The following is a 15537-nucleotide window of genomic DNA, read 5'->3' as shown; positions in this document are numbered from 1 at the left end:
ATAAGTCTAAGGCAGGGATGTGGAACCTGTGCACATTCCACTGTTGCCATGGTTCATCGTGACCAGGGCTTATGTAAGTTGGAGTTAAGCAACATCTGGAGGATCACAGGTTCCCCATCCCTAGTCTAAGGGCCTGGGGATCAGCAACAAATTTTAAAGGAGGTGTGTATGCATGATTTCCTTCCCCCTTCATCCAGGCAAGCAGCAGCCTGCTGGAATCAGCTCTATCTAGAAAATGTCTTTTGCTACTTACTGCTGAATTTATTGCTTATGTGTGCTGCCTTTTATATAGCAACTAAGTAACAGTCCAGAGCTCTATTCAAAAGGCCCTCTGCTTCCAAGAAATATCAATCCATCATGATACAAGCAAATATCCAGCAGGGACATACACAAGACTAATCTATCCCGGCTTATTGGTTATAATTAAGCATACCACATGAATAGAGCCCTTCTGGTATTTCTGCTGATCTGCAACTGGGGAAGATCACAAAACCTACTAAACACAATCGTCATTATAGGGTGTGTGGTTTTTTCCTTTCTTTTTTAGCTTTGCTAATGACTTAAATGTGTTGTCTTAACCAATTATACTCTGGCAGACATGTGAAAATAAAATCTAGAACATCAAACTCACCAGTCAGTTCCCAAATAATTGATGCTTTATCAAATTCATCCGCACGCACAAGCAAATGCAAATAGAGGCAATGTTCTACTTTTGTGCGATATAAATGAGCTTATCAAGATTAGACATGAACTCTTACAATGAGCTAATCAAAACAGAAAGCTGAAAGAGATGTATGATACATCCGAGAAATGTCTTAGTTTCATCATACAGCGCACACTATAAACCCCATTCTAGCCCCATCCTTCTCAAAATGAGAATGTTTTGCTGGACTTTATTTTGAAACAAGTAATAAAAAAAGACGTGGTCAGCTTTTATGGAAGTGCAGACAGAGGCAAACTAATAAATTTCTTTCCTTAAAGGTTCCACAAACTATGGTTTGTGTGCTACACAGGCAGTTTCTGGGCAGCTCACCAAAGGGAACATAAATAAAATAAAACAAAGCTCCTGAGCATGACTTTGGCTGGATCTACACTGATATAAAAATGCCCACAATATAGCTTTCAATGCAATTCCTCATTGATGACAGATCGCTGCTCTACAGTGCCCTCTGGTGTCACATTTTTATAATGCCTTTTTAATGTTTTAACTGACCAGTGTAGATCAGTCCTTTGTGTGAAGTAGAAACTTTTCCTTGCTCTCCTTGTCATTGCCTTTCTAGTCACATCCTGAGGACCAACGAGCCTGGTCAAAGGAGGCATTGTAGAGAGGGCAGAAGGAAAAACTCAGTCTTCAACCTCCAAGCTGCGAAGAAGTGAGTGAGAGTTTCTAGCTTGTGCGAAGTGAAGGAATAGGCCTAATGCGGTGATGGAAATATAAGGACTTTGGAAATGGGAGAAGTCAGAAAGCCCACAACATTTGGGAGTGGGCATGCTTGAGAAATATAAACCCCATTCACACATTGCTCCTGTGTTCCAAGGGCTGCTGGCTCTGCCGCTGAGGTTATAGAGCTTCCTCCAATGTCCATGCATTAGGCATGGATATCTGAAGGCGGAGGCCTATTATCTCCATGTTTCCAGCTTCCCTAGGACCTTGAATACTGACTGGCAGAGCCCACTGAAGCCTGATGTGTGAAGATCTGGCTTTGTAGGCTTTCCCCCTGTAGACATCCATGCTGGAAGCAGAGCTGGGGAGGTTGTGCAACCTCAGGGGCAGCCCAGCTACCCCTTGTTTGTGTGAGTAACATGACTTGGTCCTTGCCTCCTGCTAAAGGGTGGGTTGGGATTTACTTATTCACTGCACTTAATGAATGTTCCAACATAGTACTCAGCTCAGAAAACTCAGAAAACATATTGCAAAATTGAGAGAAAAAAACATTTAGAGCTCTATATTTGGAGATTCCATTCTCCTCCCTTCATCATACCTGGGCCTGGGAAGTGAGTTTTGCTTAGCAGTTCCTAGACATGTCCTTTCTCTCTTTTTTTGCCTGCCCGTCTGTCACAGTCTAAAGTGAATTTAATGCACTGGTGTCACATTACAGATGATTAATATTGTGGCATTAATATTATGGCTGTCATTGTCACAAGGCTATGAAAAGCCACATATCCTACTTGCGCATCTCCAGCTTGGTGCGGCTTCAGATTTTTCACTGTTCCTTCATTTGAAGCTCTTGAATTTAGGAAATATGGCAAAATCTGTGTGTGGATCATTGTGAGTGACAAATGCACACAGGTGCTCATAGAATACACATGCAGCAAAGAAGTGCCTACAGTTGTAGCATGCCTGTCCTCTTTCACCTTATGAGGTAATAGGGATTTGGGGGGAGTAGTGTATATTGATTGAGGAGAAGGCATGGGGCAGGGCAAGGGGTTAAATATTGCCTCCTGCAGTGCAGCTGCTCCAAAATTGTAGTCCAAGAATGGAACTTGCATGTCACATCTCACATGTCACCAACAGTACAATCTTAAACTTGGGACTATTGAATTCATTGGTGGCTTACTCCTAAGTAAATGAGGTGAGGACTGCAACCTAACTTCTCTTCTTTTTCCTTGTAAGTCACTGGGTGCTGTCCTGTCTCCCCTGAAGTCAAGATCAAAATAAAGCTGTGATCTCAGTGGGATCAAGGTTGCAACCAATGAAACCAGGACTGTGCTGCAGTGATGTGCTTCCTATTAATGTATATTAAGCTTAAAAGCTTTCTACTAATTATAATAAAACCCAGACCATTAGATTGTTGTGGGAGGATAAATGGTTTGGGCTGGGAATGTTGAGTCTCTCCCACTCTGCTTGGGAAAATATATATATATTAAAATTAAAACAGATTTCCAAACCTCCCAGAGTCAAGATTCAAGAAGCACATCTTCTCCAAAGCAAAGGATTGGACATGTCTTTTGTCTTCTTTGGGTGAAATCGCACTGAACAGGTTTCCAGCAAGAGAACTGCAAGCCCACAGACTGAAGGCAATACTGACAGAGCTTTTAATAAAAGTTGCCCATTGACTTTAGAATTTCAAGATTAAAGTCTCTCCGGCCTCTCTCACTCTCTGCATTCGGCTGTCCTGCTTTGAGCCATGGGTATCTCCTCCACACTCCAGCTTCACCAGCTTTGTGATGGCATCAGATTCCTGCCTGATAACACAGTAAATGGGCTGTGCATGTGCTTTTTATCTGAAGAAGACACAACTGTAATATGGTTCTATGTTTTTTCCTTTTAAAAAAATGTGAAAGCAGTCCTCCACTCACAACACTTTCCCATTCCCCTCCTCTAACAAATTTAAGCAGCAATACCCTCTTAACAGGGAGTAAACCCTTTTGAACTCATTGGACTTCTTACAGAAATCACGCGGCAGCAGCAGGAGGCCCCATTAGCTAAAGTGGTACCTCAGGTTAAGATCGGTTTCAGGTTAAGAACGGACCTCTGGAACGAATTAATTTTGTAACCAGAGGTACCACTGTACCTAACTTGTGAAAAATAGGTATCTCCATAAGGGATTACATCACCAATGACATGGGTGGGTGGGTGTTTTTTTGAGGAAAATGGCCTCACAGGCCAAACTGGGTTACCTGGTGGGCCAAGAATGGTCTGCAAGCCAGAGATTCTCCAACCCTGGATCACAGGAACCTAGAAGGTATAATTCAGTTGATTCATCTCATGGTTTTTGCTCCTTTCTCCTATCCACTGTAGTGCCTATCGTTAAAATGACTGATCCCCAGCAGCTAGAGTTGTGCACCTCAAGGCAAAGGATTTCAAACAGCCATGAAAGTTGTTGATATTGGCTAGATATTCTTTGCTCCCCCAAACTGAAAACTACTGCATTACGAGAAATGCCACATCAAGAGAAGAAATTGATTTTGTTAACGTGATTTTTTTTTAATATAGAAAACACCCACCCACACATGCATTCCTTCTGATTTTATTGTGCTCCTGTCTGGTTACAACAGACAGTAGTTACTCCAGATCTTAAGAAGATATGATTTATTTTAAGAAGAATGGATGTTGCGAAGAAGTTAGTGAAACATCTGGCCATTGTGAGGAGAGAGCAAGATTCATATTCATGGGCCAGCTGCCTGAAATAACTATTTTCTTCAGTGCAACTCACTGGTTATAGCATTACAGTGACTGACTATGGTGTTTCTACGAATGACACAGAAAGTTGTGATTCAGATGAGCTGAGAGATTGCTGTCTACTGACAGATGCACTGTGTATTAACTGGGAGTGGTGGTGCAGCAAACATTGCTCTCCAACCAGCTCTTGAAGTTTAGCTACACAAGACATCAAAAGCAAAACCCTAAAAGGAACTGAACTCTACATGAAACTAAAACACCAAGCCGAGGGCAAAAACAGGTTTTTAATTTTTTGAAACTTCTTTCCCTTCTCAAGTGTCAAATTTGCAATGAATAATGCATCCAAAGAATTCTTCAGTTCTAAATTCTGAATAACAAATAAGTTCATCAAATGAGACACACCACCAACTTCTGCAGTTCACTTGTGGCAACTCTTTGCTTACATATACAACACCTGCCTTGCTCATTTTCTTATAAAGTTATGGTTTGGGTGCAGGCAAGGTCTGTGGCATCTTTAACTTGGTCAAGGCCCAAGCAAAATCAGAACACTTATGGATATATCACATCTTCAAGCTTACAATAGACTGATTTTACGAAGCAGCACATTTTAAAACAGGTTTGTTATTAATAAGTGGAATGTGTGCTTGCATTTTTTCCCCACAGGGTTCCTGAGGACGAGAGGCAAAAGTTCACCATCATTGCATCTTGGTCACATGTAGGGATTGGGGAGAAATCTGATTCAGTTCTCATTTAAAGCCAAAGTTATTAAATCCACACTTTCCAAAACAATATGCGAACCAAAACACAGCCAACTTTGCACTTGAAATTTGCGATGCAGTTCTCCAACCAACAAATGTTTACAAAAATGCATATACTAGGGGGAAGTGAGCAAAACAATGAATATATTAGTGAAAACAGCATACAAGGTGCATTATATTAGGAAAATTGCCTGCAAAAATGTGTAAATCGGTAAAAAATGCATTGAAATATGTTTATTAGGATAAATTCTCACTGAAATGCTGAACAATTTTCATGAGGATTTTTTAAAAAAGAAAATTTGCAAAGTGCTGCAGAAATATGGAGAACTGAATTGAAGACTGGGAAACCAAGAACATGAGAGGACCAAAATTAACAAATCCCTCCACTCCTGCTTACAGTAAACTATTGCATGCAGCTATTAAAAGCTTTCTCTGAAGATGCTATCTTCAAATGGGGAAGAAATTTGTTTGGTTCACATTTTAACACAATCTTGAACCAATGCACACACTTCTTCAAATCACCCAGAGATCTACTTCTACCTTCTGTCCACCCATGGAGCAGACAGCGCTGAAACAGAGAGACCCATGGCTGAATTGATATAGAGCAGCTTCCTATGTTATAGAAGCCTTTGTTTATTAATGCAAATTGCCTTGTCCTCCCTGATTTTGTCTGATAGGTGTTGTTTTTAAAGCAATGCACCACTTAAGCTATTGGGGTTCATCACAAGATGTGGCAATAAGCTCCATGCATCAGTTCATGATGTCTTTTACTTAAAGCAACCATCAAACAAAATTTTATGCACACTTTAGTGCATTAATATATTTGGATTAACTTGGGGGGGGACAACCCCTACACAAGCAATTATTTTTACAACTCTTTAGACCAAGTTGCTCTTAGTGAAGAGTTCTGAGAATGAAAGAGCTGTTTGCTAGACTGTGTCAATTTCACTGTAGTCTCTGTGGTCCAGCTCTAATAGATGTCTTTGGATCCAAATAACAAGGTTTTCATATTTCAAGACATGCCACCCAAGGGAGAGTCATCTCTTGGGAAAGAATATAGACCCCAAGGGAGAATACCAAACACAGTGTTGCCACATGGCTGATCTTCATAAGAGAGTTCCATCTGTTTTCCACTGAGATCTTTTTTTCCCATGGCTTCCACTCACAGCAAGTTTGACCTTTGGTATTATTTAGTTGTCATCAATAGTGCATACCCATTAGAACAGAGTGCAGACTGCATGGTGCCATTGGTAGCATGAGAGTCTTTGAAATCACTTTGACAATAGGCTTACTTGCTTACCGTTCAAAAGCAGACATTGCTGTCTTGGTTTTAAAAGGTGCATTTCACATCTCAGAGGTAACGTCGTCAGCTTTTCCAAGCAGTGGAACACGATTCTGCAGAAGCTCATGGTCTGAATCTTGCCTTTCTGTAGGGCTCTAGCAAGCATAGCAGCAACTTCAGGGCAACGATTTTGGGGCAGATGCAGAAACTATGTAGTATAACCCCGTTATGAAACCAAAGTGTGAATCCATTATGACAACAAGGCCTTCCAGATATTGTTGGACTCCAACTTCCACAGTCCCATCTATCCAGTCAGGGATGGCAATTTGTTGCACAGCCACTTCTGGCCAGTCACAGGTTCTCCATCCCTTCCTTAAGAATGCTGTGTATAGTTCTGGCCACTCAAATGAAGGTATCCTGGAGCTAGGAAATGCAGAAAAATGGCACAGTCATAGGGATCAATAAAGCCCTGTTTCCTTTCACTCCCAATTGGTACATGGAGGGGATCATGTGTGGGCATCTCAAGAGGTTTTTATAGGGAATAGAAGGTCTGTGTGTGTCTCCCATATACCCATCTAGACTTCCACTTCTGTTCTGCAGTCTGAGCATGCCGAGGGTATGGATGTGTCAGTTTTGTATATGTTCATTCATAAGCCCACTTTGTCCTCTCCCTGTATTTGATCTGCTTTAAAGTAAAGTAAGAAATACCTGTGCTTATTAATACTTATGTTTATTGAACTTGTGTTTTTTCAAAGCCTGCATTTCTAAACATATTTTCTCTCAACATATGCATTTCTAATTGTTTCTTATTTTAAAATACACATGTATATGGGACTTTTTAAAATTTAGCCAAGAACAGCTAAATAATCACAAAATTCAGAGAGAAGTGTCAAATCCAAAGGATAACCGTGTCCTATCTGCATATAGGTCCAAGAGGTGTAGCATCACCAGCTGAGGAAGGATGGAAAAGAAAAAATGGAATATTATAGAATATTATAGCAGAGAGTCATTTTGCTTGAACCCTATGAAGATCACAATTGTGTGAATGCTGCACCTCCACAGGAAAGTATACCATACCTCCCAATTTTTCAACCTCCAGCTTTTAAACTTTTGAATAACCCCCTCTTTCACACTTTCTGCAGCAGTACCAAATGTGAAGAATCCATTTTTGAAGCAGGAGTGGGGAATTCTTTAATTGGTAATTACTGATATTTGATACAAAATATTTTAGCCCAAATGTTTGGAACAGCGACAGGGAGAGATTTAACAGAAGCATTGATCTTCAGTGAGATCAGCATGGCTAATCTGAAGACAAGTCATAGCATCTTCAAATATTTTCTAACAATAATCTGATAAATTGCATTGAAGAAATAAGGTGTACCCCAAATAATACTTTTCTCTCCTGCCCCACTCTTTGTTGATGCTGAAAACATGCCCCTCCACCTGCATTTTAACAGTTATAATGCAACAGTCTGAGAAACTGATTACTCTGATGGCGGAACTGACAGTATTATTGTTGTCTGTATAACTTGTTTGCAATTTTACTCTTAAAAATATGTGTCTTCTATATATATCAAGAGTTCACCTTTATGGGATTCTTAGCTCTACTGTGGCTAGTTTTCATGTGCTTAGATGACTGCACATCATCTTCTTTTTTAAAGTTTAAAACAAAGGAGAGTTACCAAAGTAACCCAATTAAATTCTGCAGGACTGCACATTGCTGCTGTCTAGTAGGACCAGGAAATGAAGTGATGGATTGCTGGCCACATTACTTATCTCTCCCCCCTTTTTTTGCAAAGGTGAACAGGATCCCATCAGATATTAATTTGAACCAGCCTACATAAAGGTTTTATAATGCAGATTGAAGATATTGGACATATCCATGTAAAGCACCCCTTACAATCTCCTGTCTTCCAGTCACTGGAAGACTTCTTGACGATGACGCTTCATCCTCCTTAATAACCCCTGTGTTGTACATCTATTTTTGATATGAAGCTGCCTTACCTTGTCACCAATTATAGACTCTGAAAAGACCCATCTCATTAGAGGTCTTATAGTGCTTGTTCCTGAATATGATGCCTGGTATGTGGCTTTTTCCTCTTCATGCCAACTGGAAAATACCCTTGAAGTGAAGTGGTGTCAGTCATAAGACACAAAGGGTACACGGGTAGCAGTGCTGAATATGGTATTAATCATACTACACCAGAATGAAAAGAATAGATTTGAAGATCCTGAGTTTGCTTGACATGGCTTCTGCCATTGCATAAGTACCCAGTACCTTGGGGAAGAGCTGTAGCTCAGCTATAGAGCACCTGCCTTACATGCAGGAGTTCAAAACCTGACATCTCCCAAGGAGGGCGGAGAAAGACATATGCCTGAAACTCTAGAGAGCCAGTCCATGTTGACAACATTAAGTTGGATGGCCCAATGGTTCACTATAAAGCAGCTTCTTATGTTCAATTTTGGGAGAGAGCCAGAAAGGCACATGCCTTGTCAGCCAGGTTACAAGGCCTAGCGTTTCCCACCGGCACCCTGCCATCTTGCCTAGTTATTTAATGACTGCCCAGTCATTCTTAATTACTTATTTTTTCCAGAGAACTGCTCAGAGAAATGTCAAATAGCAATGCTTTCCTTTTTAGATTTCTCAAATGCTATTTGGTTTGTTTTGGTACTCGCGTGTGGTTGTTTAACTCTAGGGCAGACTTCTCTAACCGGGTGCCAGAGCTGGCCCACTATGTGGCACAGTGAAGTGCCCACTTCAAGTGGCAGAAGCACAAGGGGCAGAGTTCCACCTGCCCCACCACTTCTGCCGCCAGCAGGATGCCCTCCTCTTGCTGGCAAGAGGGAGTTGTTCCAGTGTGTGGTATTTCAGCTCAGCTTCCCCACCCTGGGGCAGACATGACAAGCAGCAGCACCATGCAGACTGCCCAAACTCCCACCAAGTTCAGTGAGAGCCAGGGCATTTCAGCAGCAGAAATGGGGGGGGGTATGGTGGTGGTACCAGCGGGCGGTGGCACAGCAGGGGGACAAGAGGTGGCAATTCCCATTTTGCCTCAGGTGGCCCAGAGTGCAACTGTGTTAGCCCACTGCAACAAAACCACTTAAGGAGTTCTGAGGCACCTTAAAGATGAACAGAAATATCTAGGGTGGACTAAAGTCCATTTCATCTAGTCTACAAAAAACCTTATGCCATAAGAAATATGATTGCATTTAAGGTGCCATTAGTCTCCTTATTGTTCTTGAACCATTATGCAATTTCTCCAGGATGATATTGGTAAACTATTAAATCCCTGTGGAACTATTTCCCCCCTTATAATACCCTGCAGATCCGAATGAAAGCCCCTGAATAAGATAGGGATGCTTCAATTTTGGCGGTATCAGCACCAGCAGAAGCATATTAAGCTATTATTTTAATATTACACCCTAAAAGGGAAATGGAAGGAAACATGTACTAAAGCAATTCAGATAAACAAATCCCTGATTGTTTTTTCACAGTTCAGGATCTGTATGCACAGCTAAGACAGAGAGAGAATAAGTAAAGTGCTTCCCAGAAGACAAAAGTAAGACTATTACGCATGGAAATGTACCATCGCTAACAGCAACAGCAATCAGGCTTTTATACCAAGCAGTTTCTCTGCAGCATAATGGAACAGAACACAAAAGCAACTGAATCAAATAAATGAATCTCATAAGCAAATGGGGATTCCAGAATATCAGATAGATGCATATGTCAGTTACTTTCTTCCTTAGACTGAATAACACCAGTGTTTTCCTTTGTAATTCTTGATTTTTTATTGTCAAAATCCCTACAATTAGGCAACATTTATAAATTTAATCCTTCTTTTGCTGGGTGAAAAGCCAATGTTTTACAGTATAATACAAACAGGCTATAATCAGCTGCAAGCCGTGGAGAGAAAAAAAGTAAGCGTTTTTCTCCCTGTTAACAGGTGGGGAAAGAAACGGTGCAGAAACTTCCCAGCCAATCTTTTTTTGTTCATAATCCCTTGGCCACACAGAAGTTCAATTAAATATACCTTAAAGCCATATTGTTGGGGCTTTGGATCCTTGACTATCTCTTAAGCCAAATTATTGTTTCTTAAACTGAGGTACAGTAGCATCATTCAGGACATATTGGTAACAAAGTGTCCCTGAGCATGTCTGGAGTTAATTTCTCTCATCGCAGTGCACCCTGCTCCAAGACATCTGAGATTGGGTTTCATGGCATCCATATGTGAGACTTCAGTTTCCTTACAATTCAAGCCCTCAAATAGAGAAACTTTATTTTCTATTTTATTTTACCAATTAGCTTCTGAAGGCCTGAGAGATGTTTTATTTCTAAAATCAAACTACAACCTACCCATAGTGAAATGTTTTCGCCCTCTGAACCAGAAGATAGCAGTCTTAAAGGTCATGTTTCATAATATTTCCAGTTCTCTGTGTTTCCCCCCCTTTTTTTTTCAAAGGAGAAATTATTCCAATAGTGAATTCATCGTTAAGAAGACTCCTAGGTATTCAGCCTTAAGCAGACATTTACTGGAGGCACACAATATTTAGCCAGTCAAATTCTAAGCTTCTGTTATATCTGCTCAGCTTTGATAGGTATTGCGTAACATGACAATTAACTGCAACTCTCCAGTACTTCATTTTAAGGCCAAATGAGGGGAACAGGGGTTTTCTGATGCTTCACAGCACCCTTAACAAACTGCAGTTCCTAGAATTCTTTGGAGGAAACTATGACTGTTTAATGTGGTACGATACTGCTTTAATATCCAGTCAGTCAGCCCATTTAGTCTTTTTTAGGAATGAGACTTTCAAGACATGACATAAAGGCTGATAATACCAGAAAGATCTTCAACATGAACACCTCCTACCTTTGATTGAATGTGTTGGGTTTTTTGCTCTGGTTTGGGGGGGCATTAAGGCTATTGCACATATAGAAATGTGCAATTATGCCTGACTGGACAATTAACAGAATTAGAACAGAGATTGAATGTAGTTCGGTAGGAAATGAGAACCAAGAGCTTTGTCACTTCAAACATTTTAATGAGTGTAAGAAGGCTCCCTGAAAGAAGTCATGTCTTTGGGGAACGATTACTGCAGGAACTCATTGTTGAGGAATGCTCGCTAATCTCCAAGGGAGAAAGTGTGCCACCACATCTTAAGGGTTGGGAGCAGTTGGTGTTACAGGAGGAAGGGGGAGGAAATCATCATTGGAGAGCACAGGAAATAAATCAGTAGACATGTCTTTGTTGTCCCTTCTGAGGAATAGAGTGATTACTTAGGCAATTCCACAAGGGGCTTTGAATTGTTACAGGCACTGTGAGCTGCAGAACTTGATAAATCAAATTCGCTGAAAACAGATTTCTCCTGAATAAAACTTCAGTACATTGTGACACTAGCACATCCAGCATAGGTCCTAAGTATTATGAAAAAGCCAACACAGAGGTTTATAATCTTTTCCATGGGTTTTAAGAATTTGAATCATGTAAAGATCGATAACAAGCCATTCCCTTCCTAGCAGAGCATTTGCTTATTGTGTTCCAAAAGGAAGAAATGATTGTCTTAATTAAGATGAATCAGACAGACAGACTTTCCTGAGAAGAAACATCTTGAGTAGGCCATTTGGAGGGCACAATTGGGACGGGGAGTAGAAGGAGTGCTCAGGGAAAAGGCAGGTGTATTTCAAGCTGCACCTCCCAAAATATTTTTTTTGTTTTAAAGGGGTTAAAAAAAACCCCAACTCTACTTTTAACAACTAGCTAACAATATCAAAAGCATTTTTTTTTACAAAAGCAAAGAACAGTAAACCTGACCTATTCACTGAACTACCAATATGTGATATCTATCATCTGTCTGTCTGTCTGTCTGTCTGTCTGTCTGTCTGTCTGTCTATCTATCTATCTATCTATCTATCTATCTATCTATCTATCTATCATCTATCATCATCTACCTAATACATTTCTAATGGGAGCTATTCAACCATGCAGCTCAAGGGTGTTTGTAGAGTTCCCATATGGTTTCGCATCTAGACACCAAATGCTACCAGCGATGAGGTATGGAGAAGGGGTAAGGCATGGAAAGAGTCCTGATGGCTTAACAAAGTGGCCTAGAAGGGCACATTTGGCCCATGGTCCTGATATTTCTCACCCCTGCTCTAGCTTCTAAGTGTTCCAAGGAGCTGAGCTATGGGGCAAAGTGTTTTGCTTTGATCTAGCAAGCTCGGCTAGCAAAGCTTAATTTAGCAGCCTTGCATAATCTGTGTTAGTAGAAAATACAGAATCCTTTATGAGGCATAAGCTACATTGCTTGATAAGACATACTTCCCTCACCTCACATGTAAGCTCTCATAAGTGTCTGCTTATGGGATCTTAGACCTGAACTATTTAATGAACTATCTAATCCCCATAACCCCCGGTCGTGAACCACCCTGAGCTCTATGGATGAAGTATAGTATACAAATTTGAAGAAGATGAGGAAGAAGAGGAAGAGGAAGAGGAGGAAGAAGAAGAGGACTGAGGCACAGTTAGTGGGTGGTTCCTGAGACTGGATGAATGGGGGGTTTCCTGCTCTTGAGGGGGTTACACTCCCTCTGAAGGAGCGGGTATGTAGCTTGGGGGTCCTCCTAGATCTCCTGCTATCTCTTAAGGCTCAGGCCTCAGTGGCACAGAGTGCCTTTCATCAGCTTTGACTGGTGACCCAGCTGCACTCCGTCTGGTCAGGGATAGCCTAACTTCTGTTGTCTAGGCTCCGATAATGTCTGCATTAGATTACTGCAATATGTTATACATAGGGCTGCCTCTGAAAACAGTTCGGAAACTCAGCTAGTACAGAATTCAGTGGCCAGATTGTTCACTGGGGTTAAGATGGTTTGAGCATCGCCGCCATGGTCTGACTGCACTGGCTGCCAATTAGTTTCCAGGCACAATTCAAAGTACTGGTTTTGACCTATAAAGCCCTATACAAATGTAAGAAATGATAATGATGATGATGATGATGATGATGATGATGATGATGATTGTTGTGTATTGAGTCAAAGGATTTTATATCTGTATTATTATTGTCTGTATTTGCATTAGGGTAAAGTAACTGCCTTTTGGTTCCAGAGGTACAGCTACTATTGGTTCATTTAAGCTGCTGTATTTGGATCCTCTGTCTTATTGGTTTCCTCCAAAAGGCAGGACTGTGATTGCCTGATATTGTTCCCTCCAAAATGTATCCTTTCTAGCTAGTTCCCTGTCCCTATAAATGTAGCTCTCCCCTCCTCAGGTCTCAGTCTTGTTGCTTTAATAAAGAAGTGTTACTAGAGAACTGTCTCCAGCATATTATGTCAAGAGAGCTGAAATCACAAACCCCACGTCACAACAATGATAATAATAATAATAATAATAATAACAATGGCTCAGATTTTGGAAAGCTAATCTTAACTTGAAAGGCAGTTAGTGTCTCAAGTAACTAGGAAAAGGACTGCAGCCTAAATAGCTAACATACATCAACTAGAAGGTGGTTTTTCCCCCCTGAGAAAACAATGAAGCTGAATCTTGTATAGAATTTTGACTTGCTTCCCCCCACTTTCAGATAACTATTAGTAGAATTCTGTCGCCTGTCAGTGCTTCCTGAGGTTTCTGTACTGGTACATAATTTAATCATTCCAGCTGAAGTGTCAGACAGTTAAGTGAATTATTAGTTAAAAAGAAATAGTAGTTTATTCTGAAATAACATATTTGCAACTTATTTTTAAACAATTAAAAAGGAGCAGAATATCAGGATGATCTGTAGTAGAGGTTTGGTGGGGGGGGGGGTTGTAACAAAATGTTTTTACATGTGCAAATTTAGTATTGTTGGTGAATCTGTAGATCTACTGCACCACACAACCATTATGGACATCACATTTATGAATTCATTGATAATGTAAACAAAGAAAGTGTTAAAGAGATTTATTAGAGGCACTATTTATTGTGATGAAATAAATTTTCTCCCCAACCTACTCCTCTGCACATTTTGATTAATATTCACTGAATGTTTTTTTCCTCCTCCCTCCCATTTCTTTTTCCTTGCATGTCATGTATTTTTAGTTTGTGAGCCTGATGGCTGCATGGACCATCTTTGCACTGATTGTTATAAACCGCTGAGAGCCTTTTCAGCTAAAGGGAAATAATTAAATAAAAAAAATTAAATGTTTGATCTCTGTTAGCATTTAATGTCCGACAATATCTGATATCTGATTTTTGCTGCTGTATTTGATGATACTGGCTTTCAATCTTTGATCTCTGATAGGTACTGATAGGTGATATGCTGTGGCATTTAGCATTGATAGCATTCTTTATTGACATGGAAGAATTTTTCATGGAAAGGGAAAAAGCACTAGCTGCTGTTCAATGGTAGTTAGGGTTTGGCAAGTCTTGCAGCATTTTTGGAGTAACAAACTAGCACATTAGAAATTGCCCCTTTGCTGCACAAAATATTGTGTTTCTGAAGGTTTCCACAGCTTTCTTTTTTAAAAAATAATTTTTATTAAGTTTCATATTACCAAATTAAACACATCAAACCAATTAGTCCAAATTATAACAATACGTATCATATAATCCAATTGTTTTCTAAATTATAAATTTTTGTGGGGGGTACCCATGCTTCTTGATTGGCAGGAGTCCAATCCTCGAATATTTGTTCTGCTTTCATATTAAGAATCATGTTTCCAGTCCCCTCTTCGCAATCCTTGTCATTACTCATTTTCCTTTTCATTCACCTCCGAGTTGCTCCGCAAGTGGGTTGAAAAAAACAGTCTTATTTGTGTTTCTGTGTGGGCTTTGTACTGCTCTCTCGTAAATCACTCTCATCCAACAGTCCTTTCCACTCGAGCGAGCAATCGCCATATTGTCGTTCCGATGAAATACAGTCTAAAAGCTCGCTCTTTTGCTTCCCCGACCTGTTGCATTGTAAATTAGTCTTTTTCCAGGAGGGCTGCCCCTTCCAGTTCGCAATCTCATCGAAAATAGTATATCTTCGGCTCGCCCTCCCCAAGACCAACTCCAGCAACACAGGTCTCATATCAGATCTCCATTCTTACTGCGTCACAAGAGAGAGCCCTTCTTCTTTCCAAATCCTTCACAGAGTAAAACCTTTAAGTTCATATTATTCCCACACAATTCATTTTTAGTCCCATTTGCAATTAATTGCTGTGACGGATCTTCAGAGGGAGGGTTATTAGTAAATCACATAGAGCAAAAGAAATAAAAAGTCATCCCCCCCTTAGTTCCGTTGCATTCTAATCCACATACCATAACAGTAGTGCTTTGATGTAATCTTCCTTCTCAGTCCGTCTCAGTCTTTTTCCTTTCAGTGGTAAAATTGTTAGCAGATAAGAACCTCCTGCCTCT

At 40.4% G+C, this 15537-nt stretch overlaps 1 long non-coding RNA gene across 1 annotated transcript; it reads left to right on the top strand.

Annotated features, from left to right (window-relative positions):
* The first annotated feature begins 1284 nt into the window (after positions 1 to 1284).
* On the top strand, positions 1285 to 5637 carry LOC309352666. The gene is made up of 2 exons (XR_014161407.1): positions 1285 to 1373; positions 3743 to 5637. It is a non-coding gene; the product is annotated as an uncharacterized lncRNA (long non-coding RNA).
* Positions 5638 to 15537: the final 9900 nt, after the last annotated feature.

This window comes from Podarcis erhardii (genome assembly GCF_964252035.2).
Source record: "Podarcis erhardii genome assembly, chromosome: 11".
NCBI lineage: Eukaryota > Metazoa > Chordata > Lepidosauria > Squamata > Lacertidae > Podarcis > Podarcis erhardii.
Note: the sequence above shows the minus strand (reverse complement) of the source record. Positions and strands in the feature narration are given on the sequence as shown.